The sequence below is a fragment of the Hemiscyllium ocellatum genome, chromosome 18 (assembly GCF_020745735.1).
Source record: "Hemiscyllium ocellatum isolate sHemOce1 chromosome 18, sHemOce1.pat.X.cur, whole genome shotgun sequence".
Classification (NCBI taxonomy): domain Eukaryota; kingdom Metazoa; phylum Chordata; class Chondrichthyes; order Orectolobiformes; family Hemiscylliidae; genus Hemiscyllium; species Hemiscyllium ocellatum.
In genome coordinates, this window is record NC_083418.1 from 64,754,092 (window position 1) to 64,778,946 (window position 24,855).

A 24,855-nucleotide genomic window follows, 5' to 3' on the forward strand; every position below is an offset into this window, starting at 1 on the left:
GATCCATTGAGCTTGTTCAAAGCTCAATTAATCCGAATAACATGATCCCCATGTCACAATATGATTGGCATGGACAGCTGGACAGGAATCTCCAACCCTCCCCACAGCCCTTCCCTGGTTAAAGCCTCCTTTAGTTGCTACGGATCAGCTCTCCAACACCTCTCATTGCTCCCACCTAAGCTGGTCATACTCTTATAGCCAATACTCCTGACTTACCTTGGTCTAGGATGTAAAGCTCCCTTCGTTGTGGGATTGCCTTTCATACCGACATGCACTACTAAATTCTAGATACTACCGGGAGATACTTCCACCCATGAGGGGCAAAAGTCAACTCTGACCTTGTTATCAACATCTGTAGTAGACCTCTCAGCTAAAACATCAGTCAGAAGGTAACTGATGGAAAGAAAGCCCACCTCCTCAGCCTAGTCAAAAGAAAACTTGCAGGTGAAATAACAGACAGGGTAAAGATTGCACATTTCTTTTACAATATGATTTGATACCTAGACACCATCCCACTGGTAGCTTGAAGCTACAGTAGAGTTCTGCTACTGACCTTCATTCTTATTCTGGTCTCCGGGTATTCAGTAGTCTATGGTGGAAGACGGACTCCCAGCAGCCTTGGAATAAAAGGCTTGTCTTTTGTAACTAAGTATAGCTTATTACAGAACAGTAAATTTATACAGGTTACATTTAATCTTATGTGTGCTTACTATGACGAGCAAGAGTTAGAGAAGACACACATATCTCTATCAGGAGCTTCACAATAGTCCAAATGACTCCCCACCACTAGAATGGGTGACCTATTCAGACTGGACAGTGATCAATACAGCTCAAACGTTATCTCTTCTAAACTTATTATATTTTATAACAATTTCTTTCAAATTTCACAACCATCATACCCACTATTACCGAGGCTGGTTTCCAATGCAATATTTTTTAAAAAATGATTACTTGAATTTAATTTCCACCAGCAGCCATGCTGGGATTGCAACCTATGTCGCCAAAGCATTAGACTGGATTGCTACTATGCTACTATCCCCACAAGTATTTAACATAATCTTAACTTAATTTAGCAGTTGTTTAGTCATCGACCATGTTAAATGTTCAATGTTAAAAACTGTTCCATGACACTTGTCAAAGCATCAAATGACAAACCATTGGCAATGAACCAAAGAGAACTTATTATAAGTGGTACCTGAAGCTAGATCAAAATCATAAGTTTTAGGAACAGAAGCATAAAATGCTAGAACAAGGTAGCAACAAAAAATGTGGAGGAACAGAGTTAATATTTCAGGTCGATAAATGTAACTGAAAAGTTAGAAATGTCAATGAGCTTAATTAAAAGAAGTGGAAAGTGTAGAAGAAAAAGAAAAAAGAAGTGTGCATTATGGGATGAATCCATACAGAGAAGATCTTGCTATCTGAACTCTCAGTAGATTTGGTGCCACACTGCTAAACGGGTCCGTACTTTCTCACTTCAGTTCAGAAAAATAACGGGTGATCTCATTGAACCAAATAAGATTCTGAGAAGAGTTCACAGGGTAGATGTTGCGAATATCTTTCCACTAATGGAAGAATCTCAAACTACGGAACATAGTTGCAGAATAAGGTGACACTCTTTAAAACAAAGATTTGAAGGAATTTCTCAGAGTGTAGTGAATGTCTGAAAATCTCGACCCGAGTGATTTGAGGAGGCTATTAAAAGCATTTAAAGAAGAGATAGATAAATATCTATAATAGAACATAGAACATAGAACAGTACAGCACAGAACAGACCCTTCAGCCCACGATGTTGTGCCGACCACTGATCCTCATGTATGCACCTTCAAATTTCTGTGACCACATGCATGTCCAGGAGTCTCTTAAACATCCCCAATGACCTTGCCTCCACAACTGCTGCTGGCAACGCATTCCATGCTCTCACAATTCTCTGTGTAAAGAACCCGCCTCTGATATCCCCTCTATACTTTCCTCCAACCAGCTTAAAACTATGACCCCTCGTGTTAGTCATTTCTGCCCTTGGAAATATTGAGATGTTGGGAGCTATGAGGAATTGGCACAAAAGAGGCGGATAGGCCTGGCACAGATTAGCCATGATCTTACATAATGATGGGTTTTACATTCCAGAATTCCCTGAAGTGAGATAAGTTGTGGATTGTGTTTGGTCAGTGTTGGGAAAATACAAACTTTTAAGAGGTTCCAAACCAAGGAAAGGTTACAGAGACAAGGAATGGAAAAAAAACATGAAGGATTTGAAGACAGAAGGTATCACCCAAGACAGCAGTTTGGCTTACATGTTATTTCACAGAATAAGAATGAAGGGGCCATCCACACAGATGGAATCTAAATACAGATACTGGGTGTAATACATCCACATTGCTGTTACGGAATGCCAGGATATTTACCCAGAGACTGAAGAATAGCAATATGGTTCCAAAGTCATATATTGTGTGGCTGGGAGGGGTGTTTACAAATGTTTGTGTCTCTGTTATCCTTGTTCTTCAACCAGTGGAGGGCACAGCTTTGAACTGTGCTATCAAAGAAGACTAACAATGAGGAGTACAATACTACATCATTGTTTAAACTCTATGTCCACTGTAATTTGTATATTTTCCACAATCTATTAAAGGGATTGAAATATTAATTCTGATGGTTAATAAGGGCATGATGGCATCTAAAATATCTGAATAGAAATATGTAATAAGAAAAATGTGGGGAGCTTTTATCTCAAATATGAGAAGTCCATTGGTTTTTCATACCAGAGTATCAGCTGTGAAAGCTTTTCAATTCTGTTTCTTAATTAGTCTCGTACTATATCAAGTAAGGTAAAGACTACAACTTTCATAGTCCCAGTGGGGGGAGTCTTTATCCTAAGTTAAACATTCAACTGTAAGTCTGTTATTGAAATGGATGCTTGGTGTTCAATATAACTGGGTAGTCAGCTGAAATCAAGTGGTGTATATCTGAAAGGATCGATAATATTAAAAATGTTTGTGTGGAAAAGTATTCAATGTCAATAGATATCGAAAGTTTAGTCTGGAAGTTTGGATCTAAGATTAAATAGACAGATAAATCTAATCCAGCAAAGCAAACCAAAACAATGAAAATTAAAAGGTTTCCACTAACTGCTTTTTTAATAGCCTCCAGCAATATGAATGATATGAGACCCCAGAAGTGATTTGGAAGTGCCGGTGTTGGACTGGGATGTACAAAGTTAAAAACCACACACCAGGTTATAGTCCAACAGGTTTATTTGGAAGCACTAGCTTTCGGAGTGCTGCTCCTTCATCAGGTGGTTGGAGCAGTGCTTCAAAAGCTAGCACTTCCAAGTAAACCTGTTAGACTATAACCTGGTATTGTGTGGTTTTTAACTTTGTCCCCAGAAGGACATTTTAAATTTTAGAGGGGAGAAGGTCAACAGTGGACACTGCTCTGTAGAAACTATTTAAAGGTGAGTGAGAAAAATGAACTTATTTTTGAGACAACTGGGAATACTTTGTGTCTTTATTGTCCTACTTATGATGTAATCCTCCCCTGGCCTTAAGATCCGGAAATATTGCTGGCTCCATTCTACAGATGAGCCAACTTGTAAAATGGATTCAAAATCAAAACACTTTGGTTGCTGGGAATCTGAAATAACAACAGAAAATTCTGGAACACCTATGAGGACAGAAACAGACCTGGTACTCATTTTCAGCATTTCCTGTTTTCATTAGTAAAATGTAGGAGTCAGTTGGAACAGAGTGATCCAGTGATTCTAGTTTTAGAAAATGTGAATCAATTTTCCAACTTTATTTCCTCATCCTTGGGGCTATTGCAACTTCTCAATGTTTTAATCTCTCAAATATAAAACTAATTCCCATGGTTTGTTGGTTGTCAGATGGAAAACTGAGCAATTTTTTTTAACATTATCACTCTCCTTTGCATTCGGTGACAACAGGACAAAATTATTTGTTTGCTTTGCTGGATTAGTTTTCTCTGTTCTATTCAATCTTAGTTCCAAACTTCGAGACTAAATGTACGATATTTATTGAATTGAATACTTTTCCACACAAACATTTTTAATATTGTCGATCCTTTCAGATAAGATATATCGGCAAGACATTTTATAAGACTGATATGGCTTCAAGTTCAATGGGACATATAAACTTAGAACTTATCAGTCAGTACGTTTTAATTATTATTGTTCTGATATATTTTCCACTGTTTATATCACAAATGTGAAGTATATACAAAAATGCATGCAATATTGCATATTCCTTATTTTAAGTCTTGTACATTTAACTGGCCTAAAGTGAAAATAATGACAAGCCCCAACACTGAGCTCTTGTGAAATTTTGGTGCATGACAGAATATAAATTTAAATTACCACAAGGTAATCTGAACACAAGGGGCGGCACGGTGGCACAGTGGTTAGCACTGCTGCCTCACAGCGCCTGTAGACCCGGGTTCAATTCCCGACTCAGGCGACTGACTGTGTGGAGTTTGCACGTTCTCCCCGTGTCTGCATGGGTTTCCTCCGGGTGCTCTGGTTTCCTCCCACAGTCACAAAGATGTGCGGGTCAGGTGAATTGGCCAAGCTAAATTGCCCATAGTGTTAGGTAAGGGGCAAATGTAGGGGTATGGGTGGGTTGCGCTTCGGCGGGTCGGAGTGGACTTGTTGGGCCGAAGGGCCTGTTTCCACACTGTAAGTCTAATCTAATCTAATCATAAATTCAGAACCGAGTAAATAGCTCATCGGTAGTTCTGAATGGTAGATGATCAATGTTACCAAACTAATATTAGGGCCCAGATTTCCCATGGGATACTAGTGTTTTGCTGCTATGGTGTATATCAATTAAAATACCACCCTTTCTCTAACTCACATGTAAGCGTACTTATAATGGGACAAATTTGCAGATCACTTTTACACAGAAACATACATTTAATTATACTGGTTCTTCCATAGCAAGGGAAGGCAAAAGGAACTGCTCTGGAGAGCAAAGCAGTACTTGACCAGACATGATGTCACATTAGGGGACAAGATAAGGAATAAGTGAGTTGTATCATCAGGGTCTTGTGGAAAGATATTAATGAAAGAATACAGCATTGATTGAATGCAAATGATTGCTGGAAAGAAATCAAAGAGTAGCTATGCCAGATAAATAAGGAATGTAAATGTAGAAATGAGGTGTCTCCATGTGAGGTTTCAGTTTGAGGTGAGCTAATTGTTCAGGGTTCACATTTGAATGTTTACCAAAATTCTACAGAGGATCTCAGCAATATAGTCTTTGGTGAGATTCTTGGTAGAATCAGAAAAGAAGTCCACTGAGGTCTTTCTTGGCATCAAGGGTGTGTCTCGTGCTATTTTTTATGCCTCTAACAAGACCTTCGATGAGTCACCAGAACTGAAATGTTAATGTTGATTTCTCTTCACAGATGATGCCAGACCTGCTGTGCTTTGCCACCAATTTCTGTTTCGTTTCTGATTCACAGCATCTGCAGTTCTTTCATTTTTTTTAGCTTCAACTCACTGTTTGATCTGAAGGACCTCAATTTTGGACAACGGACACTAATACCTCAGGGCATGCTCTTGGGACACCAGCCAGTGCACCCCACATCCAAAGGACATTGGGATTGATATTCTGCAACAAGAGTGCACTCTTGCACTCAGGTACAAGTATCCAGCTCATGGAACTGACTAAACTGTATCTCCAGGCTCTTCACTTAATGTTGTAATGTTCATTCATGCTGAATCTACCTGAATGCTCACAGGATTTCTAACCCGCAGTGTCTTTGGGTGCTTTGCCCCCTCAGCCAAGGATACCTGTCTCATTGCTTCAGGCTTGTCTTGCCACTTAGCAAGACGCAAAGCCAATACACTCATCATGGGTGTCAGCAGACCTCAGTCAAGTCATGGGGGAAATAGCCTTCAATCAAGGGTCCCGGCACGGGAAGTCAAGGGCAGGGTTTGACGCCAGTCTGGGGGATTGGACATGGTCAGTCAGCTCCTCGGAAGATCAGATTCAGAAATGCTCTCTATAAGAGGGGTGAGGAGCTGAATGATAGGCAGCTCACCCATCTTGACTCGTTCTGCCATACTGCAGGCTATTTTCCTCCTGGGATGGGAGACAAGCAGGTATTACAGTTAAGAAATGTGGTGCTGGAAAAGCACAGCTGGTCAGGCAGCATCCTAGGAGCAGGAGAGTCGAAGTTTCAAGCATGACTCTTCATGCTCAAGAACAGCTTACGCTTGAAACATACTGTTTTGCTCAGATGTTGCCTGACCTGCTGTGCTTTTCCAGCTCCATACTTTTTGACTCTGATCTCTAGCATCTGCAGTCCTCATTTTCTCCCAGGCAGGCATTACAGGAGATGAAAGCAAGCAGCAAGCTATTGCTTTCAGTCCGGGTCGGGAGGTATTCTGAGCGAGTGAGTAGGCAGCTCAGAGGCCAGGCAGGGTTAGTGGTGTCAGGGTGTGGTCAGGAAGAGTGAGTGCAAGATGTGTACAGGCAATAGAAAGAGCAATGGAGCATAAGCCTTGGTGGGAGATTGGTACAGTGGAGGTAAAGACAGAGTAAGTGTGAGGTCTCAGAGATAAGTTAATGGCACCTCCAAAACCATTGGATTTTGGCAAGCTCTGCACAGTTCCTGATATTTACCCTGGATGCTGGCAGAGTGGAGAAAGACACTGACCTTCTTCCTACAGTGCTGGGCATTCCTCCAGATGCTGAGACTACCCTGTAGCAACTTTGGAGCAGTGTGGCATGTTCTGTCATTGTAGAGTTCCCCGCTGATCTGAGGGCAAGACTCAGTCCTAACCCTGCAATGCCCCCTGTCTAGTATAATATCCAGGACAATGCCTGCACAATGATGCACTGATTTTCCCTTGGCACATCCAGGGTAAATGTCAAGAATCTTATACAGCTTGCAAAAATCCAATGGGTTTTTAAAGATGGTGCGGGTATGAGAGATGCCAGTTCATTTCAAGTTATCCTTGCAGTGGAATGGCGCCTGGTAAGATGGGGCTTTATGATGATTGGGATAGTGTAGGTAATTAAAGAGGTTAGTTTGGTTGGACATACTGAGAAAACTCATTAGGTCTTGTGGCAAAATACCCTCCACAAAATTTGATGCAACTTGAACTTCACTATTTCAGCTCGACATTTATGAGTTATAAAAAAAAACTTTCAACTAGTTCTCGTATAGTGCAGTATAGTTGTGTTTATTTCTTTTTATTTGGAACAAACCTTAACATCATTTTGATAAAAGTATATTGGCAGCCATTGGGTATATGTTCAGTGACTGATCACTACAATAAACAAATAATAAAACTGAATCATATGATCCATCAAGTCAGATTTCATGTCAGGAACTGATTTACCAGCATTACCTACAAGCACTACACTCACACAAGTTGTATTAGTCCTCAGCTGTCCAATTTTTTTTATCTTCTATATTGTAAATTACTTTAATAGATGTTAAAATATAGAACATTGACGTAATAACTTCTTCTTGTAAATACGCAAAGTCTCTGAGCAACCTTGGCCACTGCACATCAGAAAGCTAAAAGTCATACAACATGAGGTTATCATCCAATCAGTTTATTTGGAAGCACATCAGAAAGTTATCATAATCCTCCAAAATATGCTAGCAGTAAGGATCACAACAGCCATTTTGAACTTTGGAAGTTATTCCAATATATTTTGCTTAATATTTATGATTCTATCAATTTTACCATTGTCAAATAACTGAAAATTATCAAAACATTAAGAACTTAGAGACTTATACACCCAACACTGTTTAAAGCAGTATGGATTGGCAAATAAATCTATTGATCTAAAAATAATCTTGTTGTGAAAGACTGAATTATCGTAACTCCTTATTCATTCCTCACACCTTTCACTACATTGGAGTTCTCAGGGAAGAGTATTACATACCCACTTAGTATTTCTCAAATTCAGATTCATCATCATTCTGTGTTCATACAAAAAAAATTGGACAGGATCATTGGTCAAAGCTGCCAAGCCAATTCCTAATCAGAATTACTAATAAACCTTCTGCAGCTTATTTGAATATTTATGTGGATGGGAAGGTAAGGAGTTAGTTCAGCAATTGATGAGCAGGTGACTCACAATCCTTCAAGGTGCCTCATAGAAATGCTCTGCTATGCATTGCTTTATAATGAGCTTTTTGTTCATAAGTGACAGGTCTGGGCAAAAGCTAACACAACTCTGAACTGCAAAGAACTGAAACTCCATTATAAGTTACATATTTAAATTATTATCCGTAAGAACTGAATCAATCATTGTTCAGTTCAATCTGAGGAGATAGGTGACACAAAATTCTACTCCAGAGCAATTGATTTCCCAGCACTCCAAATTCAATTTTGCCTCCAAAATCACAGCTGCTTCAAACATGCACATTTCTGAGAATCTACACTGGTCCCCTTCAAGGTTGGAGCAGATTACATTTAATCATCTAGTAGTTTGCTGTCCAAAGGATGCTCTCAGAACATAGGTTTGTATGTGCAAATGAAATGGAATATATTTCATTCTCTCTTACTAATGGTAAAGACAACAATGGTACCTTTGTTCACATGTCCAAGACTCCAGACTGCAACCCAAATGTCTGACGCCAGTATGTACAATAGCCATGTTGCCATATGAACTGTCACTGAACAGCCTATAAGATGTTAATGCAACAGATCCATTGCCTGGTCAACCATGAAAGTTCTCTGTAGCACTCATGTAGCTTGCCTCTTCAGTTACTATGGTATGATACATACTGCACAACCTCACCATTCTAAGGGCTCAGCACTTACCACTGTGACCAGCTGAAGAGGACCTTGAGGAGGAAGAGTCATTCAATCATGCTACCAGAAAATGTAACCCAACTCACGATAAGAGTTCCACCTCTTTACTTCCCCTCTAATATTGAGCATCGCAACATTCTCTTGGCCACCAAGCTGAAACAAGAACCAGCACAAAGCTAACACCAATCAAACAAATCATTATTCCATACAACAAGGTAACTAATCTTCTTTGTGGATTTCCTTTGTGCCTGTTTTGTGCCATTGCCTGGTCTACTGCTCCTTTGCTGTGCCACCTTGGTTGCAGAAGCTAAAAAAAATTGCCCTATAGTATCCAAGGATATGATAGGTTAGCCATGTTAAATGCGGGATTGCAGGGTCTTGGTGGGAAGCTGTTCAGAGGGTTGGTGTAGATTCAGGGCCGAATGGCCTCTATCAGCACTTTAAGGATTCTATGATTCTATGAGTGGAAGACTGCTGACTTTCAGGATTGCAATACTTTCTGGTCTTTGATATACATCTAACAATCACACACAGCATTGGTGAAAGAATAATCTGGACTCTTTATTTGAAGATTTCTTGCAGGTAATGGTCCCAGGAAACTGTGTGTAATACATCTTACTGCTGTTGCTTCCTTCTGCCCAACAAGTCATTGGACTAATACATGTGATTATATTGAGGATGTTTGATTTAAATTCAAAATCTGAGAGAAATTGAGGACTGCAGATGCTGGAGAGTTGTATGCATATCATAACACAGACTACTTTAAGCAGGTCTCTTATCCAGATTCAGGCTATACCACTTTGGCAAATATAACAACAGTCTAGCTTAAGTACGTTGACAGGCAGTGGCAAGGATACTTGGGGAGTGGCAGTAATAAGAACATTGTCATCCTGAGATAGGGCAGCAGATTCATGCTTCCCTGAGACAATTCTGTCCCTACTCAACCTGCAGGTTATTCCAGTGGTTCACTCTTCCTGAAACAGCAGTTCAACCATCTTAGAAATGCACTGCAGGATAGATCATTGAACTGTTCAAAGTCATCAAAATTCCCTTTGAAACAAAGTATCTTTAGCTTTGGCAGCAGCAAAATAGAGTCAAAACATGTGGCGCTAGAAAAGCTCAGCAGGTCAGCCAGCATCCAAAGAATGTCATTCCTGATGAAGAGCTCATGTCCGAAACGTCAATTCTCCTGCTCCTCAGATGTGTCTGATCCACTGTGCTTTTCCAGCTCCACACTTTTCGACTGACTCTCCAGCATCCTCAGTCCTCACCTTCTAGCAGTAAAATGGATTTGCACAAGAACAGTCTAAGCTGGTCGACATCAAGTTGAGTATGCATGACCGTGGTCTCAGGTTTCACTGCACAATCCATTCATTGGGTGGCTTCAGTTTCTGCTGCAATTGAAGTTGAGACATTGGCCATCAGATGTTGCATTATGTTTGAGTCTGAAAGTCTGTCAATGGACTTGGCCACCATTTCCTTGCTTGAAAGGATGAGTTCCAGATCTGAGTAATGACTTATGCCAAGTCAGTGCCCAACTCCTCCATGCTCTTTGTCATTGACTGTAGGTTTTCTGACAGACATGTTAAATTGTCATGCATTTCACTGCAGCTACCTATCAGCCTTATTCTTTATGTTGCCCATCATGGGTCTTGGGTGACTCATGGGGTCTTGCATGATCTCAACTACTGGTAACCTGACATCTATGCTATCCTTGTCCTTACTTGGTTGCACACCAGTTGTGCCTAATGTCTCACCACTTGCTGATTCCACTGCTACTCTATGCTCTAATGTCAAAGTCTGATATCATGACTGCAATTGAAAGAATAATGTTTCTTCATCATCAGGGTCTTCCTGTTTTACCACCAGTAACTAGCTAGGTTAAAATCCTTGCATATTCATAAAGGCTGAAGGATAGGATTGTGAGAATGGTCATAAGGGACATCAAAAAAGTGCATGCAGCTTGTAAGTTCCTTATAACAGGGATTTGGGGACAAAGAGAAAGTGGAAGACAAAGAGGAAGGTTTGGTGTGTGAATTTCCTTACCTTTAATGGTTTCAGTCCTGCCACCACATATCAGGGGCACAATTTAAGGATAAGGAGTAAACTATTTAGGACTAAGATGAGACATTTCTTCACCCAGAGAATGGTGAGCCTGTGGAATTCACAACTACAGCATGCAGTTGAGGCCAAAATATTGCATGATCTCAAGAAGGAGTTGGTTATAGTCTCATGATGGGCAGCACCACAGGAGTGAGGACTGGACCCATGCCAGTTGGGTGCTACTGCCTCCAGTTATGCATGACCTTGTCCAACAAGGCAGAGGCAAGTTGTGTCAGCGAGTATGGCGCAATGTGTTTGGCTGGCATGACTGGCATGGTTAAGTAGTTTAGAATTGTGTGTGCGATAATTATGAAATGTGTGGTTTATAGCACTGCTAAGTGTATGAGGCTGAAGGGAAGGTAAGAGTATTAAGTATGAGTCAAGACAGATGAAATTGTTGGTAGCTAAGTGATGGAATGTAGTGCATGGAATACTTGTTGAGTATGGGGGTACAGGTGGTGAGATATAGCATTAGAGGCAAATTCACTGATCTTGAGCATGCATAAGATCACTGAGCATCTTGCAAAAACATATCAGATCTTTGGAACTAGACTCCCTGGTTCACCACAAGGCTGATTTGGATCCCATTGCTTTCATGATCTATTGTTTCTCGTGAGTAGATAACTTTAACCTCCTCCAGGCCTCTAGAATAGCATTTGAAAAATCAGACAGCCCGATTTCTACAATGTGACACCTTTCTTTCCCAGGTGAGAATGAGTTATAGAATGAGTGACAACACCAGATCCTGTCAAAATGCCTCTCCCATTTAAATAGCTTTAAAGTACACAAGCTTTTATTTTTTTGAGGCCTCCTGCTCAGGGTTGCAACTACCCAGAAACGTACTTAGCCTCGGTGCCATTTACCATTTGAATTAATAAGTTGCACAAAGTTTACATGCTGCCTACATTAGGATCAATGGATGCGCAGTAATTGCTCATCACGATCCTCAACCTCAATTTGCAAGAGTTATTGAATTTCATGGCCGGAGAGTTTAAAATGGTGTTTCAAATTACATCCTGCATTCAGGAGACTATAGTTAATGCAGTGTTACTAATGTAGTGCATTGCTTTATATTTTTAAAGTTGTAACAGGTTCCCTAGCATCTTTGAGGATAGCTTCTGTGAATTTGCTGAAGGGCCACTCCACTTCTTCCACTGATCTGCTTGTGTGGAGTTTTTTTGTTAAAAATTTTTGATCAACAATCAAGCCTGCACTTTCCAAGCATGCACAATGCCAGTATCACCTGAAAAAAAATTAATTAAAATCAGAATTTGATGGGTTTGCATTCACATACTTGTACTTCAACAGTTTCTTCCAGGTGTTCCAATGTATTTAATTCATCATTGACAAATTCTTAGAAATCTCAGAAACATTTGGCAGACTACATGATCTCTCTCTATCTCTCCATGTAGATGACAAGTCTCTGTGTTTGGAATCCATCAATCAACACAGCCTCTAATGCTATATCTCACCACCTGTACCCCCAAACTCAACAAGTATTCCATGCACTACATTCCATCACTTAGCTACCAACAATTTCATCAGGATGACCTGGAGAATCTTCATAAACATAGATGACCTTTTGTCTTCATTAACTATTCAGGGAACAAAGCTAAATTCCTTTATCTTCTCATTCATACTGAGTTACAGAAGAATTTTAAAACATTTTCAAAATTTGGTGTTTTGATTTCTACATTACACTAACATCACTGAATATGACTGAGGCTTTTCATCTTGCATTCAATTAGCAAGAAAACTAATTTCAGGGCAAAACTAACATTTATATTGCAGGAGAGGAGCCTGCTCATTGGTTGAATTAGTAGAAGCGATGTTATGGAAGATGCTGATTGATATTTAATGCCAGGCTTTGTTCAGATTTTAAACCATACAGGTTGGCTGTGATTTTTCAGGGTATTGCTCTGAAAAGTAAATGCAAGTGACAGCTGTTTACTGGTTCATTTATCAGCGCAATCCCCTGACCAATCAGATGTAACCTGCATGTTTTAAAATGTAAACAAAGTCTGGTAGTTAACTATTAATCACCATTAGGTAAGTGCATTTTCTAATGCAACCGATCTCCCAATTAGAATTCACTATTAATCAATCAATATTCTCTCTTCACGCCATGTTAATGTTGGTTTTCCCTTTGAATTGGTATTCTTGTGAATTGTCCTGATGCATGTAAGGCAGAAAGCTTTGATTAACAATATCTTCCATTTCATAATATTCAAATTCAGTGCAACCAAATACCTATTCAAAACAATTTTCTTCACAGCTTTGTTTATGAACTTGTCTCATGGGTAACATTTCCTTGGTTGTGGAAAATTATTCTCAATTTCTTAACTTACTACAATTTTATTTTCCTCAGTCAGCTTAAATCATGTTTAAGATGCTTGAGATCTACACTGCATTTGAGGTCAATCAAACAATTGTGTTTAGTACTTAGAACATTGAGACTTCAGGGCATGCAGCCTTAGACCAATGTAAAACCATTAAAAACTTTCTGAAAAGGTTATTAACTTTAATGATTATCTGTTAATTGTATCTAACCTCTGTAGTTTTTCCATACAAAAAACACTTCCAGACATCACAAGGCACAATGATTTTAGTTGGAATTTAACTGCAAAAAATTATCTATCATCTGCAATCTTCTGAAAAAGTCCCCATCTCTGAATTAGAGTCAGAGACATCAAATTATTCCAACTCCCTAACGTAACAGTTAAACAGAAAAGTTAGAGGAATTAAAGCTTGCTCTAATTCTTTTGCTAACTACTAAAGTAGCCATTTTCTTCAGCTGATAATGAAGCCAACACCACTCTTCATCCCCAATCCAACTCTTTCACCCTCAACTGCCTAGATCTCCCATCCATAATTGCCCTTGAGAAGGTGGGTGCAAATGCTTCAGAAACTCGGCACGTCTGGCTGCATCCGTGGAGAGAGAAGCAAAGTTAATGTTTGAAGTCGAGCATGACTTTATATAAGATAATCAGAGGGTTAGATAGGGTGGACAGCGAGAGCCTTTTTCCAAGTATGGTGACGGCGAGCACGAGGGGGCATAGCTTTAAATTGAGGGGTGATAGATATAGGACAGATGTCAGACAGTAGTAAGGGTACGGAGTGTTTTGCCTGCAATGGTAGTAGATTCGCCAACTTTAAGTATGATTAAGTCGTCATTGGACAAGCATATGTACGTACATGGAATAGTTTAGGTTAGATCGGCTTCAGATTGGTATGACAGGTCGGTGCAACATCGAGGGCCGAAGGGCCTGTACTGCGCTGTAATGTTCTATGTTCTATATTGTCTATGACTCTCCTTCAGAACATCAGTGCGCAGCTTGAGTCCTGTACAGTTCCCTGAGGGACTTCAGTTTCTCTTCAATGTTGCTCCGTTGGGTGGAGTGATCTTGTAGGTGCTAGGCTCATTGCAGACTTCAGATACTTCAGCAGGCAACTCGATGCTTTAGCCTAGATGTAGAAATCTGACCTTCTGCCCTATGTGCGGCTTCAACAGTTCTACGCTCACACATTGATCATGTACCATTTTCATTACCTTTTTTTTGTGACTATTATCCTGTCTTTATGAAAGTTTATACAACAATGGCTTGGCAATGATGTCCTAATTTTCTTTCGAAACAAGCGCTTCCCTGGTGAGAGCAAGCCCACATTTGAACTGTAGCTCTTCGATGCAGCTTAAAAATTCATTTAAGATCACGTTTTGTTATCCTGCACTTCATGGTTAGTGCTTTGATAGTGCAAAATATTTGCATGGCCAGAACAGAGGATCTCGGAATGATGTGGTAAGTCTGTCATATGGGTAATGCCTCGGTTGTTTCAAACGTCACTGAAATGGTCTGCCTATTTATTGTGTCTCATTTTCAGATACAATCTGTTCCAGTGTACTGAATACACTGGATAATACTCTCATTGTGCTTTCTACTCTCAGTGGTTAGTACTGTTTCCTCACAGCACCAGGGACCCAGATTCAATTCCAGCCTCGGGTGACTGTCTGTGTGGAGTTTGCACATTCTCCCGTGTCTGCGTGGTTTTCCTCCAGGTGTTCAGACTTCCTCCTACAGTCCAAAGATGTGCAGGTTAGGTGAATTGGTCATGCTAAATTACCCATAGTGTTACGTGCATTAGTTAGAGGGAAATGGGTCTGGGTGGGTTACTGTTCGGAGGGTCGGTGTGGATTTGTTGGGCCAAAGGGCCTGTTTCCACACTGTAGGGAATCTAATCTAAGAAAAATCTAAATTACAGTTCCCTAAATTAGTTTCTGCTTTTCTCAATACTGCTTCACTATGTGTAATTCTTTTGCTCAGGAAATGGACAATTGAATATTTGGAAATGTAGTCAGTGATTAGGAGAAAATTACTGGCACATATAGTGAACAAATCTGTTGTGATTTTGGAGTGAGGAGTAGGTGAAATCTCGTGAAGGTATGCATACTCTAGGTGTTGCTAATCTGGTGTCTCTGCAATGACTTGGATGTCCTCACTGCCTTCTTCATATCACTAATGATCCTTGGCTAATCCACATTACACCATGCCAGGTATCTTTCTTGACAGTTCTATGCACATATGTCCCTATTATAGCTGTGACAATATGTTCTGGCAAAGAACTTTTGGTATAAATATTTTGTTTCCCTTTGAAACTTATACCTCTTGAGACACTTGGTTTATCTCTGCTTGGCTGGAGACATCTAAGGGTGTCTGGCACCTTGGGTTATGTCAGACCATGTTGCTTTGGCTTCCCATACTGCCATCAGTTGTGGAACATTAACTTCCGTTTCTTTCTAAAGTTGGCTTCATTTATGCTGACTAAACATTATCAGATTTTAAGGCGTTAAGAACATCTTCCACCTAGGAAGTCCATCCTGTCTACTTATATGTCTACCGCAATCTGTATATTCTTATTCAGGTTTGACAGACTGGTCAGTGAGTCCAAAGGGAATCAGCTTAGTATTAGGTCTCAGCCTCGACTCCTTTCCTTCCCAAAGATGAGGATGAATTTCTTCCGAGATGCTCTAGGCGCAACAGGTGGGCTACCTCAGACTGTGGCTGAGTCAGAGGAGATGACAGTGATGCTGGAAAAGCACAGCGGATCAGGCAGCATCCGAGGAGCAGGAAAATCGATGTTTCAGGCAAAAGTCTTTCATCAGGAAGCTCCCAACCCAGTGTGAAAATGTTGTAGACTAGGCTGCAAGAACAACAACATGCCCACGTACCTTGAGGTAGATGGGGAAGGGATGTGGTGATTGTAACGAGGTCAGCCAGGTGAACCTCATACAATATGAATTCCCTGACTTGGTTAACAGCCCCAAGCAGGGAGCCCTGACTGATAGATATAAACAGGAGAGTCAAAGGTTATGTTCACACTGTGAGCTGGCTACTGCTGGCTCCGCATACCCCTGCGTTTTTATGTTAGTCACAATAGGTGCGGTGGTGGACTTGTGCCAAAACATTTCCAATGATTTGTGATTGTTTCCCTCAGTGAATTGCTTACTAAACACGTTCATATGGAATCTTCTGGTACCAAATAACAGAGCACGTTTGCAAGAGACCTTTGGATCCAATTACCCTCTTTCTAAAATGCATCAAGTTCAAGAATTACTTTCTTGACTGGGCTGTAGTACTGTAGAATTTATGTTTCTGCTGACTATGCTTGCTTGAACTTGAAAATTGTCTGCAAAGATCGTCCTGCTATAGATATAAGCCATCTTATCTTTAAGAGCTGGCCAAACACTGATGCTTTGTCAGAAAGACTTGGACTATGGTCATAAAGTCAGAGACAGAACTGCAGGTCTGATCTGTCATGGGGAATAGGTATGTTTCAGACATTGCTGATTTTACCTGACTCAAAACATCCCATAAACTGAATTGATAGAGCTGACAATTTGATCTGAACTACATTCAGCTCAGAAGTCACACAACACCAGGTTTAATCCAACAGATTTATTTGAAATCACAGACTTTCAGACCACTGTTCCTTCATCAGCAGAACCTTAAATTCTACAGTTCTACAGCCCGGTCAAGAAAACAATCCTTGAAGTTGATACATTTTAGAAAGAGGGCAATTGAATCCAAAGGTTTCTTGCAAATGTGCTCTGTTATTTGGTACCACAAGATTCCATACAAAACTGATTGGTAAGCAATCCACTGAAGAAATCAATCACAAGTCATTGGCAATGTTTTGGCGCAAGTCACTGACAAATCCACTACCTCACCCATTGTGACTAACATAAAAATGCAAAGGTATGTGAAGCAACTGTACAGAATCCACTGTCCTGTCACTACATCACCCTTTATTTACAAATGCATAGCACTTGACGCTGGTCCAGCTCCCTTGAGACCAGCTGTCAGAGTGAGCAGAACCTCTGACAATCCTGTTCATATCTGTCAGCCAGGACTCCCTGATTGGGGCTGTTAACTTGGTCCAATCAGGAAGCTCACATTGTATGAGGTTCACCTGGCTGACTTTGTTACAATCACTACATCCCTTCCACATCTATGTCAGGGTACGTAGGCATGTTGTTGTTCTTGTAGCCTAGCCTGCACGAAGTGAACCTGACAAAGCAGCAGCACTCCAAAAACCTGTGATTTCAACTAAACCTGTTGAGCTATATCCTGGTGCTGTATGACTTCTGACTTTGTCTACTCTGGTCAGATGGTGATGGCTGGCATGAGGGGACATAGCTTTAAATTGAGGGTTTACAGATATAGGACAGATGTCAGAGGTAGTTTCTTTACACAGAGTAATAGGGGCGTGGAATGCACTGCCTGCAATAGTAGTAGATTCGCCAGTTTTAAGGGCATTCAAATGGTCATTGGATAGGCATATAGACAAGAATGGAATAGTGTAGGTTGGATGGGCTTCAGATTGGTTCCACAGGTCAGCGCAACATAGAGGGCCGAAGGGCCTGTACTGCACTGTAATGTTCTATGTTCTAATTTGCCATATTGTCTAGTGCAGACTTTGATTTTGCTATTCTTTGGTTTTGTCCAGCACCACAATAACAGCAGCAACACATCCAGGTATGCTTTCTGTAATTCTGTAAACGTGCTGCTGGAGCAGATCCTGACTAAATAAATGTTTGCCAATTGGTGTTCTCAATGTGACAATTTCTTGAGGCTCCTTTGCCAAGTGAACCAACAAATATCCATATTTGGCATCCAGCTTGGAAAATAATTTAGCTCCTTGGAATTTGGCATTCAATATTTCCAATGTTGGAATCTTGATCAAACATCTCTTTAGAAACAAAAAGTAGATATCTTGAGTTCAAACATGTCCTGATTACACCCTCCTTTTTCAGCACGCACCTAATAGAAATACATTGCATATCATACAGCTCGCTCTTAAACCTTTCATGTTTCGATTGATGGAATTGTATTTTCTGTTGGTGAAAAACAGTATCCTTGATGAGGTTTCTTATAGCATTGACTCTATCTGGGTGTATTTGTTGGAATCCTGGAACAGCTCCACCAGGTAATTTATAAAGTTTGATTTGACTGAAAGCTGATTCTCCAAACAGCACTTGATCCATCTTTATCCTCTCCAGACAGAAAGATTTGTTGGGTTGACTCTGTGCAGCTCCTCATCTCAAATGCCTACTTTAATTTTACTGCTTGCATGTTCAGTTTTGAAATGGCTACATCTAAAAAATGCATTGCTCCTTTCTTTGTTTTGAAAGCCTAAATTTGGCTAAGACATCTGCGATCTTCCAATTCATGCTAGAGAATGTGATCGCATTTGCAACATAGACCATGAGAAAAATGACTATCAACGTGTTGATAATTTATAGTAGCAAGAGTACAAAGCTACCTCCTGTGAAAATTCAGCAGTGCAGCTGCTGTGCTTTTTCTGCTTTTTATTTATTTTCTTCCCAATATTGTTCTTAACTGCATTCAAGAGTATTTGCTTTACACCTACTTTGTTTGTGCAGTATTTGCATCGAAGGTTGTCCCAGCTGCCCAGCAGCTTTTTCAATGCAATTTGGGACCAACTCACTGCCCAGATTCATTGTTGATCTGGCCAGTTCAAAAATCAACTACTATGTAGTTGTCATTGTTTGTGCAGTGTTTTTTTTAGTCCTTTCTTTGGGCTCTGGTGTAAATTTTATCTCTAGAATGCTTCAAGTCTCCTGTTTCCTGTGGTTTTCAAATTTACATCTGTGCACTCATTTTGTTTTCAGAAAAATCACCACTGATTACCATATTGTATTCTTGTGCTGTATTTCTCAACACAAAATGACCACTCATACTGATGTGGCAAGAATTGCATATTCACTTTGACTGAACTACTCCAATCCACTTGCAGTTGTTCCTGCCATAATTCTGCTAGGAAGTGAATTTCAGGATTTTGATCCAGTAACAGTGAGAAACTAGAATACATTTCCAAGTCAGGATTGTGTGTGGCTTGGAATGGAACTTGTAGTTGGTGTATTTCCATGCATCTGATGTTGTTGACCTTCTCGTAGTCTTAAGTTTGGAAGATGCTATCAAAGGAGCCTTGGTGAGTTATTATGTGATGTCATCAAGAAAGGCAGTGTGACATAATGAAAGAGATTTCTAATCTTAAATTTAAAATGATTCAAAATGTGTGAAGATTAACAAAGGCAGTGACATGTAAGCTGCTAATACTCAAGTGTTTGATATACTTTGTTTCTTCCATTTTTCCATAATTAAAAAGGTCTCAATCAAGCTGAAGAAAGTAAAGGATTACTACAACAACTTATATGCATAAAGCACTCATCATTAAATGCCTTAATCTATTACTGAGTAAACAAGCAGGAGGCTGGAAGAACACAGCAAGCCAGGCAGCATCAGGAGGTGAGAAGTCAATGTTTCAGGTGTACCCCTTCTTCAGGATCTATTGCTGAACATTCTTAGGTTTGGGATGGATGGATTTTGGTCTTGTCAAATTGTGAGATATGCAGAGCAGTCAGGAAAGTGGAGATAAAGTCCATCTTGACCATATTGAATGGTGGAGCAGTGTGCTCCTTTAGTCCTGTTCCTATTTCACCTGTTCTTGTATGCCAGATGTTGCTTTCCATGAAGAAAAACGATCTGCACTCACAATGCTTTTAGACTTCCTCCTGTAATGGCTTCATGATACCTGAAAGGGTGCATTCCCAGCAACTAACAGAGTGCACAGAAGCCACTTTCACCAGCAATTCTGCTCACCCAAAGGCAAATGTAAGTGGCTGAGGCCACTCCAAGTTGTATACTCTGTTATGAACCCATTTCATTCAAGGGGGCTGCCACAACAGCATTCTTTGATATACTGCCACCCACTTCTACCTTGACCAGATCCAGATCCAGTGTGCATTTGATGCGTTCCCATAACAGATGGACTAGCTTTCAATGAACTGTCGAGAGATTTGGAAACAGGCTTAACTGGATGTTTCTCAGAATTGAGTGGGCTTCTGAGTCTCTCTGCTCATGATTGCTGCCATTCATAAAGGCAATGGGAAACCACACAATGGCTGATCTGATGCAATACAATTCATCTGCACCATTTCTCTGCCCATTAGGCCACAAAACTCCTACCAATTATTTCATTAGTAATTGTTTTGGTATTTTATTATTCCAGAAATGGTAGAAACACCACATCTCATTCAATGGTATTCCCTTAATCACTTGACAATGATGATGCCAGCATATCGTTATCTTTTGAGGTTAAAAGCTGCTAAGAATAGTATATTTTATTCAGATCACTGACACTTCCAGGCTTCCGAATAAGCTGTCACCATAATTGTACAATAAAGGGTGGGATTATACCCAAAATATATATCTCCCATTCCAGATTGTCTACACTGCTTCAAAGAAATTTCAAAAGCATGCTAATTCAAGGGAAGATTCAAGTTCATGATATATTTCATGAAAAACTGTCAATCAGAAAAAGAAGCCCATCGGTGAAAAAAATTTCTGAAGAGAATTTCAAATAAAATAAATCCAGCTTATAAATTACAATTGAAACCAAAAACTTCCACAATTCAAGCTTTCTTTAGTGGAATCCCTTAAGTCTCAGTTTTGACGACACTATTGTGAAGAAGGTTAACAAGGTTAATTTACCCTGACTGAATTATGACACTGTGGGCAGTGTGGAATCAATCACAATTTGCACCTGGGCATTGCATGGAAATTGCCCAAGAAAGGTCTTTTTATAAAAACAAAAATTGCACTTTACTGAGTATTAACAGATCAAGGAAGTCTAGAAATCTGTCAGATGTATTACAGAAATGAAGATTTACTGATAAATTGCATTGAATACCCTAACAGCACAGAAGGGCAGATATAATATAGTCAAACAAGATGAACGAAATGGACATCACCAAATTGAACTGTACTATATTCCTTTTGCACACATGCAGGCAACCAAGTGCTAATTTAGTTAGTCTCGAAGTTCAAAAAACTATTGCCTTTTAGTGACAAGACAGAAAATTGTCCTGTAATGTCACTGAGGTATGAGAAAACACAGATTCCATTACTAGATTGCTCCCCAAGGTAGTTTCAAGAATAATGATGAGAAAATGTTGACTAATTATATCTTTAAATTTCTTTCATAATGGAGTTCTGTTCTTTTCGGTAATATACAATGACCAAAAGAAATCATTAAGCACATACAGTATTTTATACCTTAACTGTTGTTATCCTTATCAGACAGATGAACTAAAATGAGTCAAGTTCTTAATAATTAAAAGCAGAATAACTTGTGAAATAACTGCAAGATAAACCACAGTAGCAACAACATTTACAATAGACAAGGGATGTGTCTATCAAGGAAAATGTCAACCATATTCTTTAAACCTGACAAATGTGCAACAAAATACAGATATTTTAGCTCTCTCCAATTTGAGATATCAAGTTTTTAAAATATTTCGAAGTATTAGAGATTTTTTTAAAAAATCACATTGAAATTTCATGAGTTGAGCTGTCAAATATAATTATTGCCAAGTATTACTTTAATGTATAATCTTTCATAGATGTGGAGTTTAGTATTTGCTAATAAATATATTAGTCACAAATCACAAACTACCTCCGAACAAAGTATTCATGCCATTCTCAATCTCGAAATACAGCAAAAGTTGAAAAGATGGAACATTTCTTAATGGGTATCAGTGACCCTTTTTTTTTATTAACGACATAATTCAGGAAATACAATAGATTTACTTGTGGCTAGGACTTGGGACAAACTGCATTCTATGACTGGTACATTCTTCATTAACTAGAAAGCAGTCCTTGCCAATAAAGGCCTTTTATTAGTATTTCTCTTTCACACGCCTGCCAAACTGATCTGGGGAAGCAGCCAGTGTGTATGTAAACCGAAATCAAATACATGGAAGACCGCTGAAATGTCAGATTCTCTTGCATTGCCTTTTTTCCCCCAGAATGTTTGTTTATCACCATCTGAGTACACTATGAGCGCAAATAATCTGAAAACATTGCTGTGTGATAAAAAGACAATTTACATTCGAGTGTTGATGCCAACTGACCGGGAAATGCTGAAGCCTGAACGGGGGAGGGGGAATGGTTTCTTTAGAACTAAACGTGTATCGCAGCTCACCCTCCAAATCCACGCACCTTACAATAATTCGTATCAGCACATTCTCATGTTTAGCTGCTTATCAGGATGGAAAATATAACCGTTCATATGCAACCTTCAAAATACTGGGGCTACTTTAATCAATGTTTGCAATCACTGATTGCTTGCCGGTTATTTTGTTGCATTAACGCTTAATGGGATGATATCTATCTGAAGCCGGTGTTAGATGGGTACGAACACGCGCTAAGAGAGTTAAAAAGCCGGCTTCGGCACAGCCAACGCTCTCATTATCTGCAGCTCGTTAAGAAACTGCAGTAAAGCAGCGGCAACCCAGAGAGAAAAGTAAACCCCTCCGTCCTGCACCGTAGTTGACAAACCGAAGCCAAGCATAAAAGATCAGAAAATGAAACTGAGCCTTTATTTCAATTCTCCATTTCGGAGGGGGTGGGGAGGTTAAATGAGAGCATAAACTTAAAAAAAAACTTCGCAATCAGAAAATTCGAGCCGAACTCACAGATTGTGTTGTCCTGGTCCCGATTCCTGATGTTCGACGTAGTTCCCAGAATTTTTTTTTCTCTCTCTCTGCTCTCACCAGAAATGCACATCTGCAATTTCAAATCAATTTCCGCCAAGACATTTTTCCCAGGAATATCCAAATCATAAGTCAAAATCTTCGTCCTCCTCTTGCGATCTCCACTTCTTTTTTTCCGTCCAGTTTATTTTGGAAACACGAGAAAAATCATCTTTTTTTCCCCCTCTCCCTTTACAAACTGAGGAGGTGATTTTGTGTGTGTGTGTGCATCACGCCATCAATCAAAAGCTCTTTCAAGCCGCTTCGTTTCTGAATCCCAACAAAGCTCTTCTTGTTTATTTTGTTTTTCACGAAAAAAAAGATGCAAAAATAAAATGTTACTCCTGGAATAACTTTTTTTCTCTCTCTCCTCCACGGAACTGATTATATTTTCCAATCACAGAGCAGTGCGGTAAGTGTTCCTTTTGCCTCTTCTCAAATCTTTCCTTCTTTCCATCATCTCACTATCAGACATCAGATCGCCCACTGCTACCCTGAATTCCATCTCCCCCCGCCTTCCCAACCTCCCACCTTTTTTTTGTATAGAATCTCCAGCCTCTAATACCGTATCCCACAGCTTTTCACTACCAACTCACTGCGGAGATGTTTATTCCAATTTGCCCCCACCCCTTCTCTTTTTTTTTAGCTATGGAGCAATCTAATTCCCATCATTCCTTTTTTTTTGCATTCTCTCTATCTTGGCATCGAGAGAGACAGAAACACGGGAATTCAACACCACCCTTAAAATCCCCTTTTATTTCCCTTTACGCTCGACACTCCCCCCCCCCCCCCCCCCCCCGCGCCCCTCCTCCCCCCTAACCCGATCTCTTTGGCAGTCTTGTCTCAAAAGCATTTCCAGCCAGCCAACTTGATCTCTCCTCTGTACATAATCGTCTTCGCTGACACTTTTAAGATGTGAATGAGTTTTCTTTCCCCCCCCCCCCCCCGAGGGTGAGGAAATGGGAAAAGGGGAGGGGGTTGTGGGTGGATGGGAGGAGAGAAATATCCAGAAGAGTTGCAAAACCAAATCTTCACTTCCTACAACCACATTCAGTATCGAAACGGTGAAATTCCAGTCCGGCAGGTTTTCCACTTTTTTTTATATATTAGAAATATATATAGTCACAAAAATAATTGAAATCCAGGTTCTAGTGCTCTGATCCGGTCTTAAATCCTCATGCACTTTGCAGTTACCAACCTGCACTCCTTTTTTTCCTCTCTCTATATTTTTTTCCCATTTCACTCACTTTCTTTCCAGTCTCTCCTTGTGTGATGGCAAAAAAAAATGCAATTACCCAATTACCTCCCATCATCTTAGCACTGATTGGTCAATTGTATTAGCACTTGACGTCAGGCAAAAGAGTATTTTTTCTCTCTCTCTCTGGCTCACAAACACCGAGCCGCTACTGCCACCTCGCTGATAATGTGAGCAAGTCTTTGCGCTGCTGTTGTTACTGTAAGGGTATTTTTTTTTGACACTGCACGCTACAAGAGGGATTCCGAGTCAGCGCTCCTGCTGCTCGAACTTCCCCGGGTCCGGCTATTTTAGACTCGCGGGGATTGACTGCTGCCTCAGAGCCTCGTGTTGTCTACCTTCCCCACTCCTTCCCCTCAGTCCATCACTTTAGTCACTTGGGAACCCGCAGGACTGACTCGGCGTGACAGTGGTGCAGTGAAGGGTCGGGGGAAAGGAAAGGAAGGTACTTTTTTTTTGGTGGGGGGGGAGTTGGTGGGAAAGCGACATAGTCTTTCGAAATTGGATGCCATTCAGAAAAAAAAATGTCGGATGAGAGCAATTTTGTTTTCATCGTGTGCTGGCAGGGGGAAAACAGGAGAAAGGAACAAC

General features: G+C 40.2%; 1 protein-coding gene across 1 annotated transcript in view; it reads right to left on the bottom strand.

Moving 5' to 3' along the window:
- lrrc4ca (leucine rich repeat containing 4C, genome duplicate a) overlaps positions 1-23,686 on the bottom strand; it is a 104,571-nt gene extending 80,885 nt beyond the window's left edge. Inside the window, exon 1 of the mRNA XM_060838590.1 lies at positions 22,953-23,686. The gene's annotated coding sequence lies outside the window, so the exon portion shown is untranslated. The remainder of the gene's footprint in view (positions 1-22,952) is intronic.
- Positions 23,687-24,855: the final 1,169 nt, after the last annotated feature.